This window comes from Triticum dicoccoides, chromosome 3A, assembly GCF_002162155.2.
Source record: "Triticum dicoccoides isolate Atlit2015 ecotype Zavitan chromosome 3A, WEW_v2.0, whole genome shotgun sequence".
Lineage (NCBI taxonomy): Eukaryota > Viridiplantae > Streptophyta > Magnoliopsida > Poales > Poaceae > Triticum > Triticum dicoccoides.
Window position 1 is genome coordinate 183,922,668 of NC_041384.1, and position 12,052 is coordinate 183,934,719.

A 12,052-nucleotide genomic window follows, 5' to 3' on the forward strand; every position below is an offset into this window, starting at 1 on the left:
TGTATGCATTGGTATCAAAAGGAATAAGGGTATCATATGTGGACTGAATTGCAGAATGCCGGAATAAGAGGGGGATAGCTAGTCCTACCGAAGACTATGCTTCTGGTAACCTCCATCTTGCAGCATGTAGAAGAGAGCAGAAGGTAAGTCCACCAAGTAGCATCGCATAGCATAATCTTAACCGATGATCCTCCCCTCGTCGCCCTGTGAGAGAGCGATCACCGGTTGTATCTGGCACTTGGAAGGGTGTGTTTTATTGAGTATCCGGTTCTAGTTCTCATAAGGTCAAGGTACAACTCCAAGTCGTCCTATTACCGAAGATCATGGCTATTCGAATAGATTAACTTCCCTGGAGGGGTGCACCACATAACCCAACACGCTCGATCCCATTTGGCCGGACACACTTTTCTGGGTCATGCCCGGCCTCGGAATATCAACACGTCGCAGCCCTACCTAGGCACAACAGAGAGGTCAGCACGCTGGTCTAAATCCTATGGCGCAGGGGTTTGGGCCCATCGCCCTTTGCACACCTGCACGTTGCGAACGCGGCCGGAAGCAGACCTAGCCTAGCTGGCGTTCCAGTCCAATCCGGCGCGTGCCGCTCAGTCGCTGACGTCACGAAGGCTTCGGCTGATACCACGACGTCGAGTGCCCATAACTGTCCCGCGTAGATGGTTAGTGCGTATAAGCCAGTGGCCAGACTCAGATCAAATACGAAGATCTCGTTAAACGTGTTAAGTATCCGAGAACGCCGACCAGGGCCAGGCCCACCTCTCTCCTAGGTGGTCTCAACCTGCCCTGTCGCTCCGCCACAAAGTAACAGTCGGGGGCCGTCGGGAACCCAGGCCCACCTCTACCGGGATGGAGCCACCTGCCCCTTCAGCCCCCAACTCAGAACAGTACCACATGTAATGTAACAGTGTAAAGTATATAGTATATGCCCGTGATCACCTCCTGAAGTGATCACGGCCCAGTAGTATAGCATGGTAGACGGACAAGAGTGTAGGGCCACTGATGGAACACTAGCATCCTATACTAAGCAGTATGATAGCGGGTAATGGTAACAACAGTAGTAGCAAGGACAGGCTATGTAGCAGTATAGGATTAACTGAAAGCAGTAACATGCTACACTACTCTAATGCAAGCAGTATAGAGGAGAGTAGGCGATATCTGGTGATCAAGGGGGGGGATTGCCTGGTTGCTCTGGCGAGAGAGAGGGGTCGTCAACACCGTAGTCGTACTGGGTAGCAGCAGCGTCGGTCTCGGTGTCTAGCAAGAGAAGAGGGGGAGAAACAATAAATATAATGCAAACAAATGCATGACGATGCATGACATGACAAAGTGTGATGCTAGGTGTGCCCTAACGCGGTACGAGGTGGTACCGGTGAAAGGGGAAAATATCCCCGGTGTTTCACGTTTTTGGCAGAGGAGCCAGATGGGGAAATTTGCGAGTTTGACATGTTAGGGGTGTGTGGCGGACGAACGGGCTGCGTATCCGAATTTGTCTCGTCGTTCTGAGCAACTTTCATGTACAAAGTTTTTCCATCCGAGCTACGGTTTATTTTATATTAATTTTAAAAGGATTCTATCATTTTCTAGAATTAACAAAATTAATTTAATCCTAAAATGCATTTATGACGTCAGCAGTCCTTGACTAGTCAACAGACCTCTGGGTCCCACATGTCATTTACACAGGTTAACTAAACCGGGTTAATTAGACTAACTAAGCGATTAGGCTAATTTATTTTAATTAGATTAGTTAAATAGGATTAATTAACTTAATTAATTCATTAGTTAATTAATTAATAATTAATTAATTTTATTAATCCATTTTTTATTTTTTATGTAAAATCGTTCTGGGGGTGGGCCCCGTTTGTCATTGGCCCTCGGGGCCGATCGGGCGCTAGGCTATCGGGCATAGCCCGAACGGGCGCTGGCCCGCGGGGCGCACCGGACTTGGGCGCCGCGGAGCGCCGACGGCCACAGCAGGGAGGCCGCAGGGAGCAGGGGGCTAGGGCGGCGCGCCGGCATGGAGCAGCGGCAGGGCCGCCGCGGGGCGGAGGCAGGGCGATGGCACACACAACAGTGGGCGGCGCGCGTGAGTGGTGGTCTGTGCTGGAGAGAGCTGCGGGAGGTCGGGGTCGGGGCGCGCCTCGAGCGTGGCCAGTGCGGCGAGGCAGGGAGAAGAGCAGCGCCGGGGCTCGGCCTCGTAGCGCGCATGGCGAGGACAGCAGGACGCGGCCGCAGTGGCTAGCGGGGCCATCGGGAGGAGCGGTTCCATAGCAAGGCAGTGCAGGCGAGGCGAGCACGACACGAGCGACGGGGCTAGGCAGCAGCGTGGTTTGTGCGAGCGGGTGCACGAGGCGTGGCGATGGTTACATGGGGATGCAGCCGGGTGCGATGGCGCAATGGTGAGTGGGTGCGAGGGCGCGGCGCTGGCGCGAACTGGTGTAGAGGGGGAAAAATGAAGGAGGCGGGGTTCTCACGTGCGACGTGAGAAGGGGGCGCCGAGGCTTGATGCGGTCCGATGGGGAGGAGGACGAGGAAGGCGCCGACGAGGTGGACACAGTCCAGTGAGGTCCTCCGGCGGCGGAGTCATTCCGGGCGGTGAGGGCGGAGCCGGGGATGGGCGCCTACGTCGGAATCGGGCGCGACCCCGATTTAGATCGGGACGAGGGGGAGAGAGACGGGGCGACAATGATCCAGCGACGGGAAGCGCGCCGGCGGTTTGTGTCGAAGGGGCTCGGGAATGCTCCCTCGATCCAGATCAGATCGAGAGGGGGGAGCGACGTGGGGAGTGGGGGGACGTGTGCGGTCGGGGGTTAGGGTTTGCTCTCCGGGAGTGGGGGGTTTAAGCAGTGGGATGAGGGGGGCCGGCCTGGCGGCCCAGAGGCTAGTTGGGCTAGCTGGGCCATGTGGACCAGGGGGTTTGGGTCTTCTTTCCCTCTTTTCTTATTTTCTTTTCTGTTTTAATTTTATTTCCCAAATTGTTTTAATTTTGTAAAATATTCAATTAGCACCTAAAATAGTAACAATAATTATACCACTGCCACAATAACTTTGGCACCTAGGTAAAATAGTTTAGTATTTTATAACATATAATAGGGGTATAATTAATTGTTTTTGCTATTGTTTAATCACCTTAGGGTATGTAATTATTTTATAAAGGATTTGTTTCTCCACCAATATTATCCATGATTTATTTGTCACATTAAGAACATTTTAGTTTTGACTTTTGAAAACTTTAATTATCTGACTTGATTTTGAATTTAAATTTTAAATCGGTTTAGAACTAAAGCGAGATTAGCAACAATAATCATGGTGACGTGGCACCATTAGTGTGGGATCACTGTAGCATAATTATCCGGGCGTCACACCCCTCCACCCACTCTTCATTCGTGGAGAGAGCCATCAGAACATGCCTAAACTTCTACCATTCATTTTCTGAGAGAGAACCACCTACTCATGTGTTGAGACCAAGATATTCCAATCCAACCATAAGAATCATGATCTCTAGCCTTCCCCAAGTTTCTTTCCACTCAAATCATCTTTCCACCAAATCCAAATCTTTGACAGAGAGTTATGTGTTGGGGAGACTATCATTTGAAGCAGAAGAGTAAGGAGTTCATCATCAACACACCATCTATTACCTTTTGGAGAGTGGTGTCTATAGGGGAACGTAGTAATTTCAAAAAAATTCCTACGCACATGCAAGATCATGGTGATGCGTATCAACGAGAGGGGAGAGTGTCGTCCACGTACCCTCGTAGACCGTTAAGCAGAAGCGTTATAACAACGCGGTTGATGTAGTCATACGTCTTCACGATCGACCGATCCTCAGCACCGAACGTACGGCACCTCCGCGTTCAGCACACGTTCAGCTCGGTGACGTCCCACGAACTCACGATCCAGTAGAGCTCGAGGGAGATTTTCGTCAGCACGACGGCCTAAGCACCGCTACTATATAACCAAGCTGGATTATGGTGGAGGGGGGCACCGCACACGGCTAAGAGATCGACAGATCAATTGTTGTGTCTTTGGGGTGCCCCCTGCCCCCGTATATAAAGGTGGTGAGGAGGAGAGGGCCGTCCAAGGGAGAGGCGCGCCCAAGGGGGGGCAATCCTACTCCAAGTAGGTTTGTCCCCCCCCCCCTTTCCTATTCCAAGAAGGAGAAGGGGGAAGGAGGAGGTGGAGAGAAGGAAGAAGAGGAGGGCCGCCGCCCCTTCCCCTTGTCCAATTCGGATTGGGGCAAGGGGGGTCATGTGCCACCTCCTGGCTGCCCTCTCTCTTCTCCACTAACGCCCATAAGGCCCAATAGCTTCCGGGGGGGGGGGGGGTTCCGGTAACCCCCGATACTCCGGTATATGTCCGAAACATCCCGAAACCCTTCCGGTGTCCGCACATAGTCATCCAATATATCGATCTTTACGTCTCGACCATTTCGAAACTCCACATAACGTCCGTGATCATATCCGGGACTCCGAACTACCTTCAGTACATCAACACATAAAAACTCATAATACCAATCGTCACAGAACTTTAAAAGCGTGCCGACCCTATGGGTTCGAGAACTATGCAGACAAGACCGAGACACGTCTCCGGTCAATAACTAATAGCGGAACCTGGATGCTCATATTGATTCCTACATATTCTACGAAGATCTTTATTGGTCAAACCTCATAACAATATACGTTGTTCCCTTTGTCATCGGTATGTTACTTGCCCGAGATTCGATCGTCGTATCTCAATACCTAGCTCAATCTCGTTACCAGCAAGTCTCTTTACTCGTTCTGTAATGTATCATCCCACAACTAACTCATTAGTTGCATTTCTTGCAAGGCTTATAGTGATGTGCATTACCGAGAGGGCCCAGAGATACCTCTCCGACAATCAGAGTGACAAATCCTAGTCTCGATCTATTCCAACTCAACAAGTACCATTGGATACACCTGTAGAGCACCTTTATAATCACCCAGTTACGTTGTGACGTTTGGTAGCACACAAAGTGTTCCTCCGGTAATCAGGAGTTGCATAATCTCATAGTCATAGGAACATGTATAAGTCATGAACAAAGCAATAGCAATAAACTAAACGATCATGTACTAAGCTAACGGAATGGGTCATGTCAATCACATCATTATATAATGATGTGATCCCTTTAATCAAATGGCAACTCATGTCTATGGTTAGGAAACATAACCATCATTGATTCAACGAGCTAGTCAAGTAGAGGCATACTAGTGACAATTTGTTTGTCTATGTATTCAGACATGTATTATGTTTCCGGTTAATACAATTCTAGCATGAATAATAAACATTTATCATGAAATAAGGAAATAAATAATAACTTTATTATTGCCTCTAGGGCATATTTCCTTCAGTGTCTCCTAAATTGGTTAGGTGTCACGTGGGTGCCTCCGACAAGATTGTGGAGTTGAACCAAGGAGTTTGTAAGGGCAAGGAGGTCGCCTACTTCGTGAAGATCTACCCAAGTGAAGCAAGTCCTTCATGGGCGATGGCCATGGTGGGATAGACAAGGTTGCTTCTTCGTGGACCCTTCATGGGTGGAGCCCTTCGTGGACTCGTGCAACTTTTACCCTTGATGGGTTGAAGTCTCCATCAACGTGGATGTAGATAGCACCACCTATCGGAACCACGCCAAAAATCTCTATGTCTACATTGAGTTTGCTCCCTCCAAACTCCACCCTTTACCTTCATATGCAAATGTTTTACATTCCGCTGCTATACTCTTAGACTTGCATGTGTAGGTTGATTGCTTGACTTGTGCTAAGTTGCTAAAATATGCCAAGACTTAAAATTGGGAAAAGGCTAGATTTTATTTGGTCAAGTAGTCTAATCACCCCCCCTCTAGACATACTTTCGATCCTACAAGTGGTATCAGAGATTTGGTCTCCATTTGCCTTGATTTCCATTGCTTTGGTGTTCATAGCCTTGGTTTCACAACCTAGGAGAGTATGGCATCGAGCGAGGGAAATTACCACCGTAGAGGTCCTTACTTTGATGGTACTAATTTTACTAGTTGGAAGCATAAGTTGAAAATGCATATTCTTGGACATAACCCCGCCGTTTGGGCTATTATGTGTATTGGCTTGCAAGGTGAATTCTTTGATGGAGAGAACCGAACCGTGAAGCTAGCGCGGAAGAGTTGAAGATGCTGCAATACAATGCTCAAGCTTGCGATATCCTCTTCAACGGATTGTGCCCTGAAGAATTCAACAAAATCAGCCGTCTTGAGAATGCAAAGGAAATTTGGGATACTTTGATTGATATGCACGAGGGTACCGACTCCGTCAAGGAATCCAAATTGGATGTGCTTCAAAGTCAACTTGACAAGTTCAAAATGAAGGATGGTGAAGGTGTCGCTGAAATGTACTCTAGGCTTGCTCTCATCACAAATGAGATTGTCGGCTTAGGAAGTGAAGAGATGACCGATAGATTCATCATCAAGAAGATCCTAAGAGCCTTGGATAGAAAATATGATACCGCGTGCACCTTGATCCAAATGATGCCCAACTACAAAGATCTCAAACCAATAGAAGTAATTGGAAGAAGTGTTGCTCATGAGATGTCACTCAAGGATAAGGAAGAGCTTCACAACAAGACAAGTGGTGCTTACAAAGCCTCATGTGACGCTCCTACATCATCAAGTGAGAAACAAGCCTTTAATGAAGACTTGAGCTTAATGGTGAAGAACTTCAACAAGTTCTACAAGAGTAGAAGCAAAGAAAGAAGTTCCAAGTCAAGGTCCTACAATGAGAAAAGATCTTCGAGTCGTGAGCAGAATTGCTACAATTGTGGAAGACCCGGACACTACTCCAATGAGTGTACGGCCCCCTACAAAAGAAGAGAAGATTCACCCAAAAGGAGAAGTAGAAGAGAAGAATCGCCTCCAAGAGAGAGAAGGAGTAGAGATGATCGTTATGAACGAAGAATATCTCGGAGAAGCAATGAGTCAGAAAGGAAGGACAAATCATCAAGGAGCTACACGAAATGAAGACATCAAGCTCATGTTGGTGAATGGGTATCCGGCTCTGACTCCGACAATCATTCCAAGAGAAGTTATCACTCCAACTCCGAATATACTCAAGATGAAGGTGTTGCCGGTCTAGCACTTGTGTCAACCAACTCCTACAACATTTTTGACTCGCCAAATGAAGGAATTGGAATATGCTTCATGGCTAAAGGCCCAAAGGTATCACACCCCAAGTATGTTGATTTCAATAGTGATGAAGCTGATTTGCTACGTGATGATGATTTACTTGTTGACAACTCTAGCAATGAAAACTATGATGAAATTGCTATTAATCATGCTAATCAAGATAAAATGAATTATGATGATAATAAGGAAATTGAGCATCTAACTGAATAACTAAACACTCTTAACTTAGCTCTTTTAACTACCTTGGAAGATCATCGAGAACTTTTAAAGACTCATGAGAAACTACGCTTTGAAAAGCTCAACCTTAAGCAAGAGCATGGGTTCTTAAAATCAATCAATGATGATTTCGCAAGAAGAGTTCTTCTTACATTGCCAAGCGTTTACTCTTGTCTACTTACATGCCACAAGTAAAATCTAGCAACAAGAGTAAGAAAGATTCTTCTTCTAGTAGTAACAATAATCATGTTAAAACCAATGTTGTTGCTTCTAGTAGTTCTCTTGATTCCACTAATGATTCTCTTAGCCAAGTTATACTTGAGCAAGAAAATAGCTTATTGAAGGGAAGCATAGAGAAAGGTGTTTACAAAAGCCTTGCCGGGAGTAAGCAATTTGAGGAAATTGTACGCAAGCAAGGAAGGCACCGGAAGTGTTGGGGAATGCAGTATTTCAAAAAAAATCCTACGATCACACAAGATCTATCTAGGGATACATAGCAACGAGAGGGGAGAGTGTGTCTACATACCCTCGTAGACCAAAAGCGGAAGCGTTAAGTAACGTGGTTGATGTAGTCAAACGTCTTCCCGATCCAACCGATCAAGTACCGAACGCACGACACCTCCGCGATCTGCACACCCTCAGCTCGGTGACGTCCCTCGAACTCTAGATCCAGCTGAGGCCGAGGGAGAGTTTTGTCAGCACGACAGCGTGTTGACGATGATGATGAAGTTACCGACGTAGGGCTTCGCCTAAGCAGTACGACAATATGACCGAGGTGGAAATCTATGGAGGGGGCACCGCACATGGCTAAGAGATCAACTTGTGTGTTCTAGGGTGCCCCTGCCCCCGTATATAAAGGAGCAGGGGGGAGGCCGGCCAGCCCTCATAGGGGGTGCCCAAGGGGGGCAATCCTACTCCAAGTAGGAGTTGGATCCCCCCTTTCCTAGTACTACTAGGAGAAGCAGGAAGGAGAGGGGAAAGAGAAGGAAGGAGGGTGTCAGGACCCCGACTCGATGTCACATTGATCTAGCCGGTAACACCTCATATCACTTTGCGGCCTCACGCACGGTATTCCCACGGGTGTCGCCTTACCTTTGCCCGGGACCGTTTGCGCCTTTTGGCTCACGTATATGACAGTGTCGCTAGCATCAATATGATAAGGAGCCCAGGCTGACATGACTAGTCGTAAACCAAAAGTGGCACAGACTTACAGGGACAGGCATCCATGACCCAGCTTCGAACGTGTCGGTCATCAGCAAGTGGGTCCGGGCTGTAGCACTGGGCTAGCAGGACTCCGGTAAACCAGGCTGTAGCGGGCTAACAGGACTCCGGTACTCAATGCGTGACATTTCCCCGAAGGGACAGACACAGGAACGAAGAAGGACACATGCCGGCCAGCCTAAGTGTTCCAGAGCAGTAGCAAGCTACCATGGCTCAGCGGTAACACTAGGAGACATTTCCCGGTAAGAGAGGCTACTAAAGATAAACAACTAGGTAGTCAGATCCCACACATACCACGCATTTCAATCATACACACAATATGCTCGATATGTGCAAATACAACGAAGCATCACAACATGACTCTATGACACAAGTACTTTATTTAAGGCTCAGGGAGCCATACATATCATACACAAAGGTACGGGTCTCACGACCCAACATTCAAGTCATACAGTCATACAAACCAACAGCGGAAGTAACTTGTCTGAGTATAGACAACTAGTAAAATAAAAGAGGCTTGGAAAGCCTAGCTATACTACGTGGTCCTTCACAAGCTCAGGATCACCACCTGGGCCTTTAGCCTACTCGTTGATGTCAACGTCTACATAGAACCCATCAGAAGGGGTTGCAGCGTCTTCTGTAAAAATGTAAATTATAGCAACATGAGTACAAAGGCACTCAGCAAGACTTACATCAGATCCTACATACATGCATATTATCAATAAGGGTTGGTGGAGTTATTGCAGCAAGCCAGCTTTGACTCTTGGCTAGACTATCCTACGATACTTCAACTTGAAATGGTTTTGCGCACACGAGTCCACTACTCACCACTTCAATACACTACCGAGGATCCGCCTCCGTCTTCCTACGGAAGAGCCATCCTCGGCACTCACACTTATCTTGAGGCTTTTAGTAGTTTCCATTTTCTTGTCTATGAACTGTATAGGCAACCAAGTAGTCCTTTACCGCGGACGCGGCTATTCGAATAGATCATGATAACCCTGTAGGGGTGTACTTCTTCATACATGTTTCCACCACTTAGCGTCTGCACACGACATGTGCTCGGCAGACTTCAAGCGAAAGCCGACGTGGGTGTAGACCACAACCTACCTAAACACTTAAGCCTCTAGTCCAGGTTTATCGCCTATCCAGGTTCCATCCGCAGGGAGTCCGGCCGAGGTTTCCCATACGGCCCCGAACGATGTGAACAGGGTTCCCGAGATACCTAACGGGTATTCGGTACACCCGGCCACGTACCTACCGCATCACAGCCCACCCCTACGGTCAGCGCTGTCCACGGCCTCCAGTAGGCTACAAACACCAGAAACTACTTGCAACTCCTGGACAGAGAGCTAGGGTGAATAAGAAGTCGAGCGGGGTCATATTTCAGGGCCCAATGCATGGTAGTAGCTGTATCTTAAATCACGCATACAGATCTCAGTGCTTAAGGTCGGCTTCAATGAAAAAACCCACCATGTACTCCTACATGGCCTCTCATCGATACCTTTACCAAATCGTGTTCACCACACCACTCTCATTACCGACATAATCATTTCACTCTAGCCCATCACCCAGATGAACCAGACCTGACACGACTCTAAGCATAGCAGGCATAGCAAGGTAGGAACAACACATACATATGGCTCAATCAACTCCTACACATGCTAGTGGGTTTCATCTAGTTACTGTGGCAATGACAGGTCATGCAGAGGAAATGGGTTCAACTACCGTAGCACACAGCAGTTTGAATCGCGTTGTCTTAATGCAGTAAAAGAGAGCAGGAGCGAGAACAAGGGATTGTATCGATATGATCAAATGGTTGGTTGCTTGCCTGATGGTTCGATGCACTGATACGGTTCTTCGTTAGGGTAATCACGGTACTCCTCGGAGGCAGAACCTGTCGCAAAGGACACCGATACACAACCATCACCAAACAATGTGCAACAATATGATGCATGCATGAAACATGGCAATATGAGTGTGTTGGGCTAATGCAACTAAGACCAGAAGGGTTTGAACCAATTTGAATCAAAGATTCAAATTTGAAACTCAAACATGGCCTTTTAAAGTGCTTTTCCTTGTTCTGCTTTAAACATCAATTTAACTTGTTTGATCATGCATGAAAATAGTACAGATGGATAGATTGGATTTTTCTGATCATTTTTCATATATAATTTGTCTGATTTGGAGTTACAGAATAAAAGTTATGAATTTTTGAAGTTTAAATTATATTCTGGAATTTCCTGATTTAATTTAAATCCAGAAATATATATATTGCGCCAGCATGACGTCAGCACGACGTCAGCGGTCAACTGCGGCTGGCTGGGGTCAAACCTGACGTGTGGGGTCCACACTTCAGTGACAGGGGGGGTTAACAGAGGTTAGATTAAATCCTAATTAAGAATTAGTGGCGCTGGGGCCCACTGGTCAGTGTCAGGGGGGTTAACTAACAGTGATTAGCACTAAGCTAACCACCTGGCCGACGGGGCCCACGCGTCAGTGACTCTGGGGGGGTCAAACCCCAGGTCGAACAAGTCAAACCCGCCGGCGGTTAGTCGCCGGCGAGGTCCGCGGCGTACAGGTGCCTCGGGTTTCCTCTGTGGTGCTCCAAACGGCGTGCGGCTAGGTGCGTTGGAAAGCTAGCTCGATGGCGCGTCGGGCGGTGGCCGTGGCTGGGCCTGGGGTGGCCGGAGTCGACGGCGGCGAGCTCGGCTGCGGCCGCCGGGGTTCGGTCGTGCACGGAAACGGGGTTGGAGCTCGAAGGCGAGCGAAGCGAGGCGCTAGGGATGCTCTACGGGGCCTTACGAACTTGTTGGACTCGCTGGGGTGACCAAATGGTCACCGGAGCTGCGTCGACGGCGAGCTCGGCGACGGCGGAGGTTCGGCCGTGGTGGGGAACGGAGTTACGGCGCGGGAACGAGGGGAAGAAGAGAGGGAAACGGTGGCGTAGCTCACCGCGGTTGCAGCGGGCGTCGAAGCGGGCTCGGGGACGCACCGGAGACGGCGAATCGACGGCGATGGTGGTCGGAGCCCGAGGAGGAAGACGATGGTGACGGCGGCTCCACAGGGCGTCCGGCATCTTGTGGCTTGACGGAGAGCTTCAGGGCGAGGGGGCGGAGCTCCTGCGCGTGTCGGGGAGGCGAGGGGAGGCCGGTGGCGGCTGCTATGGCGAACGGCGGCGAGGGGTGCGTTCGGACACGGGAGAGAGAGAGCGAGGGAGAGGAGAAGAAGAACCGGGGGAGAGTGAGAGAGTACGGGGGAGGGCGTGGCGTCGCTCCAGGGCATCCAGACGAGGAGGGGAGAGGCAGGCAGGCAGGCGAGCTGGTGGCGCGGCGCGGTGGCGCGCGCGCGCGCCGGGCACACTCCCCTCCCTCTGTCGAGGACGAAGACGACACAGGAGGAGGCGGGCTGGGCCGCCTGCTGGCTGGGCCGGCC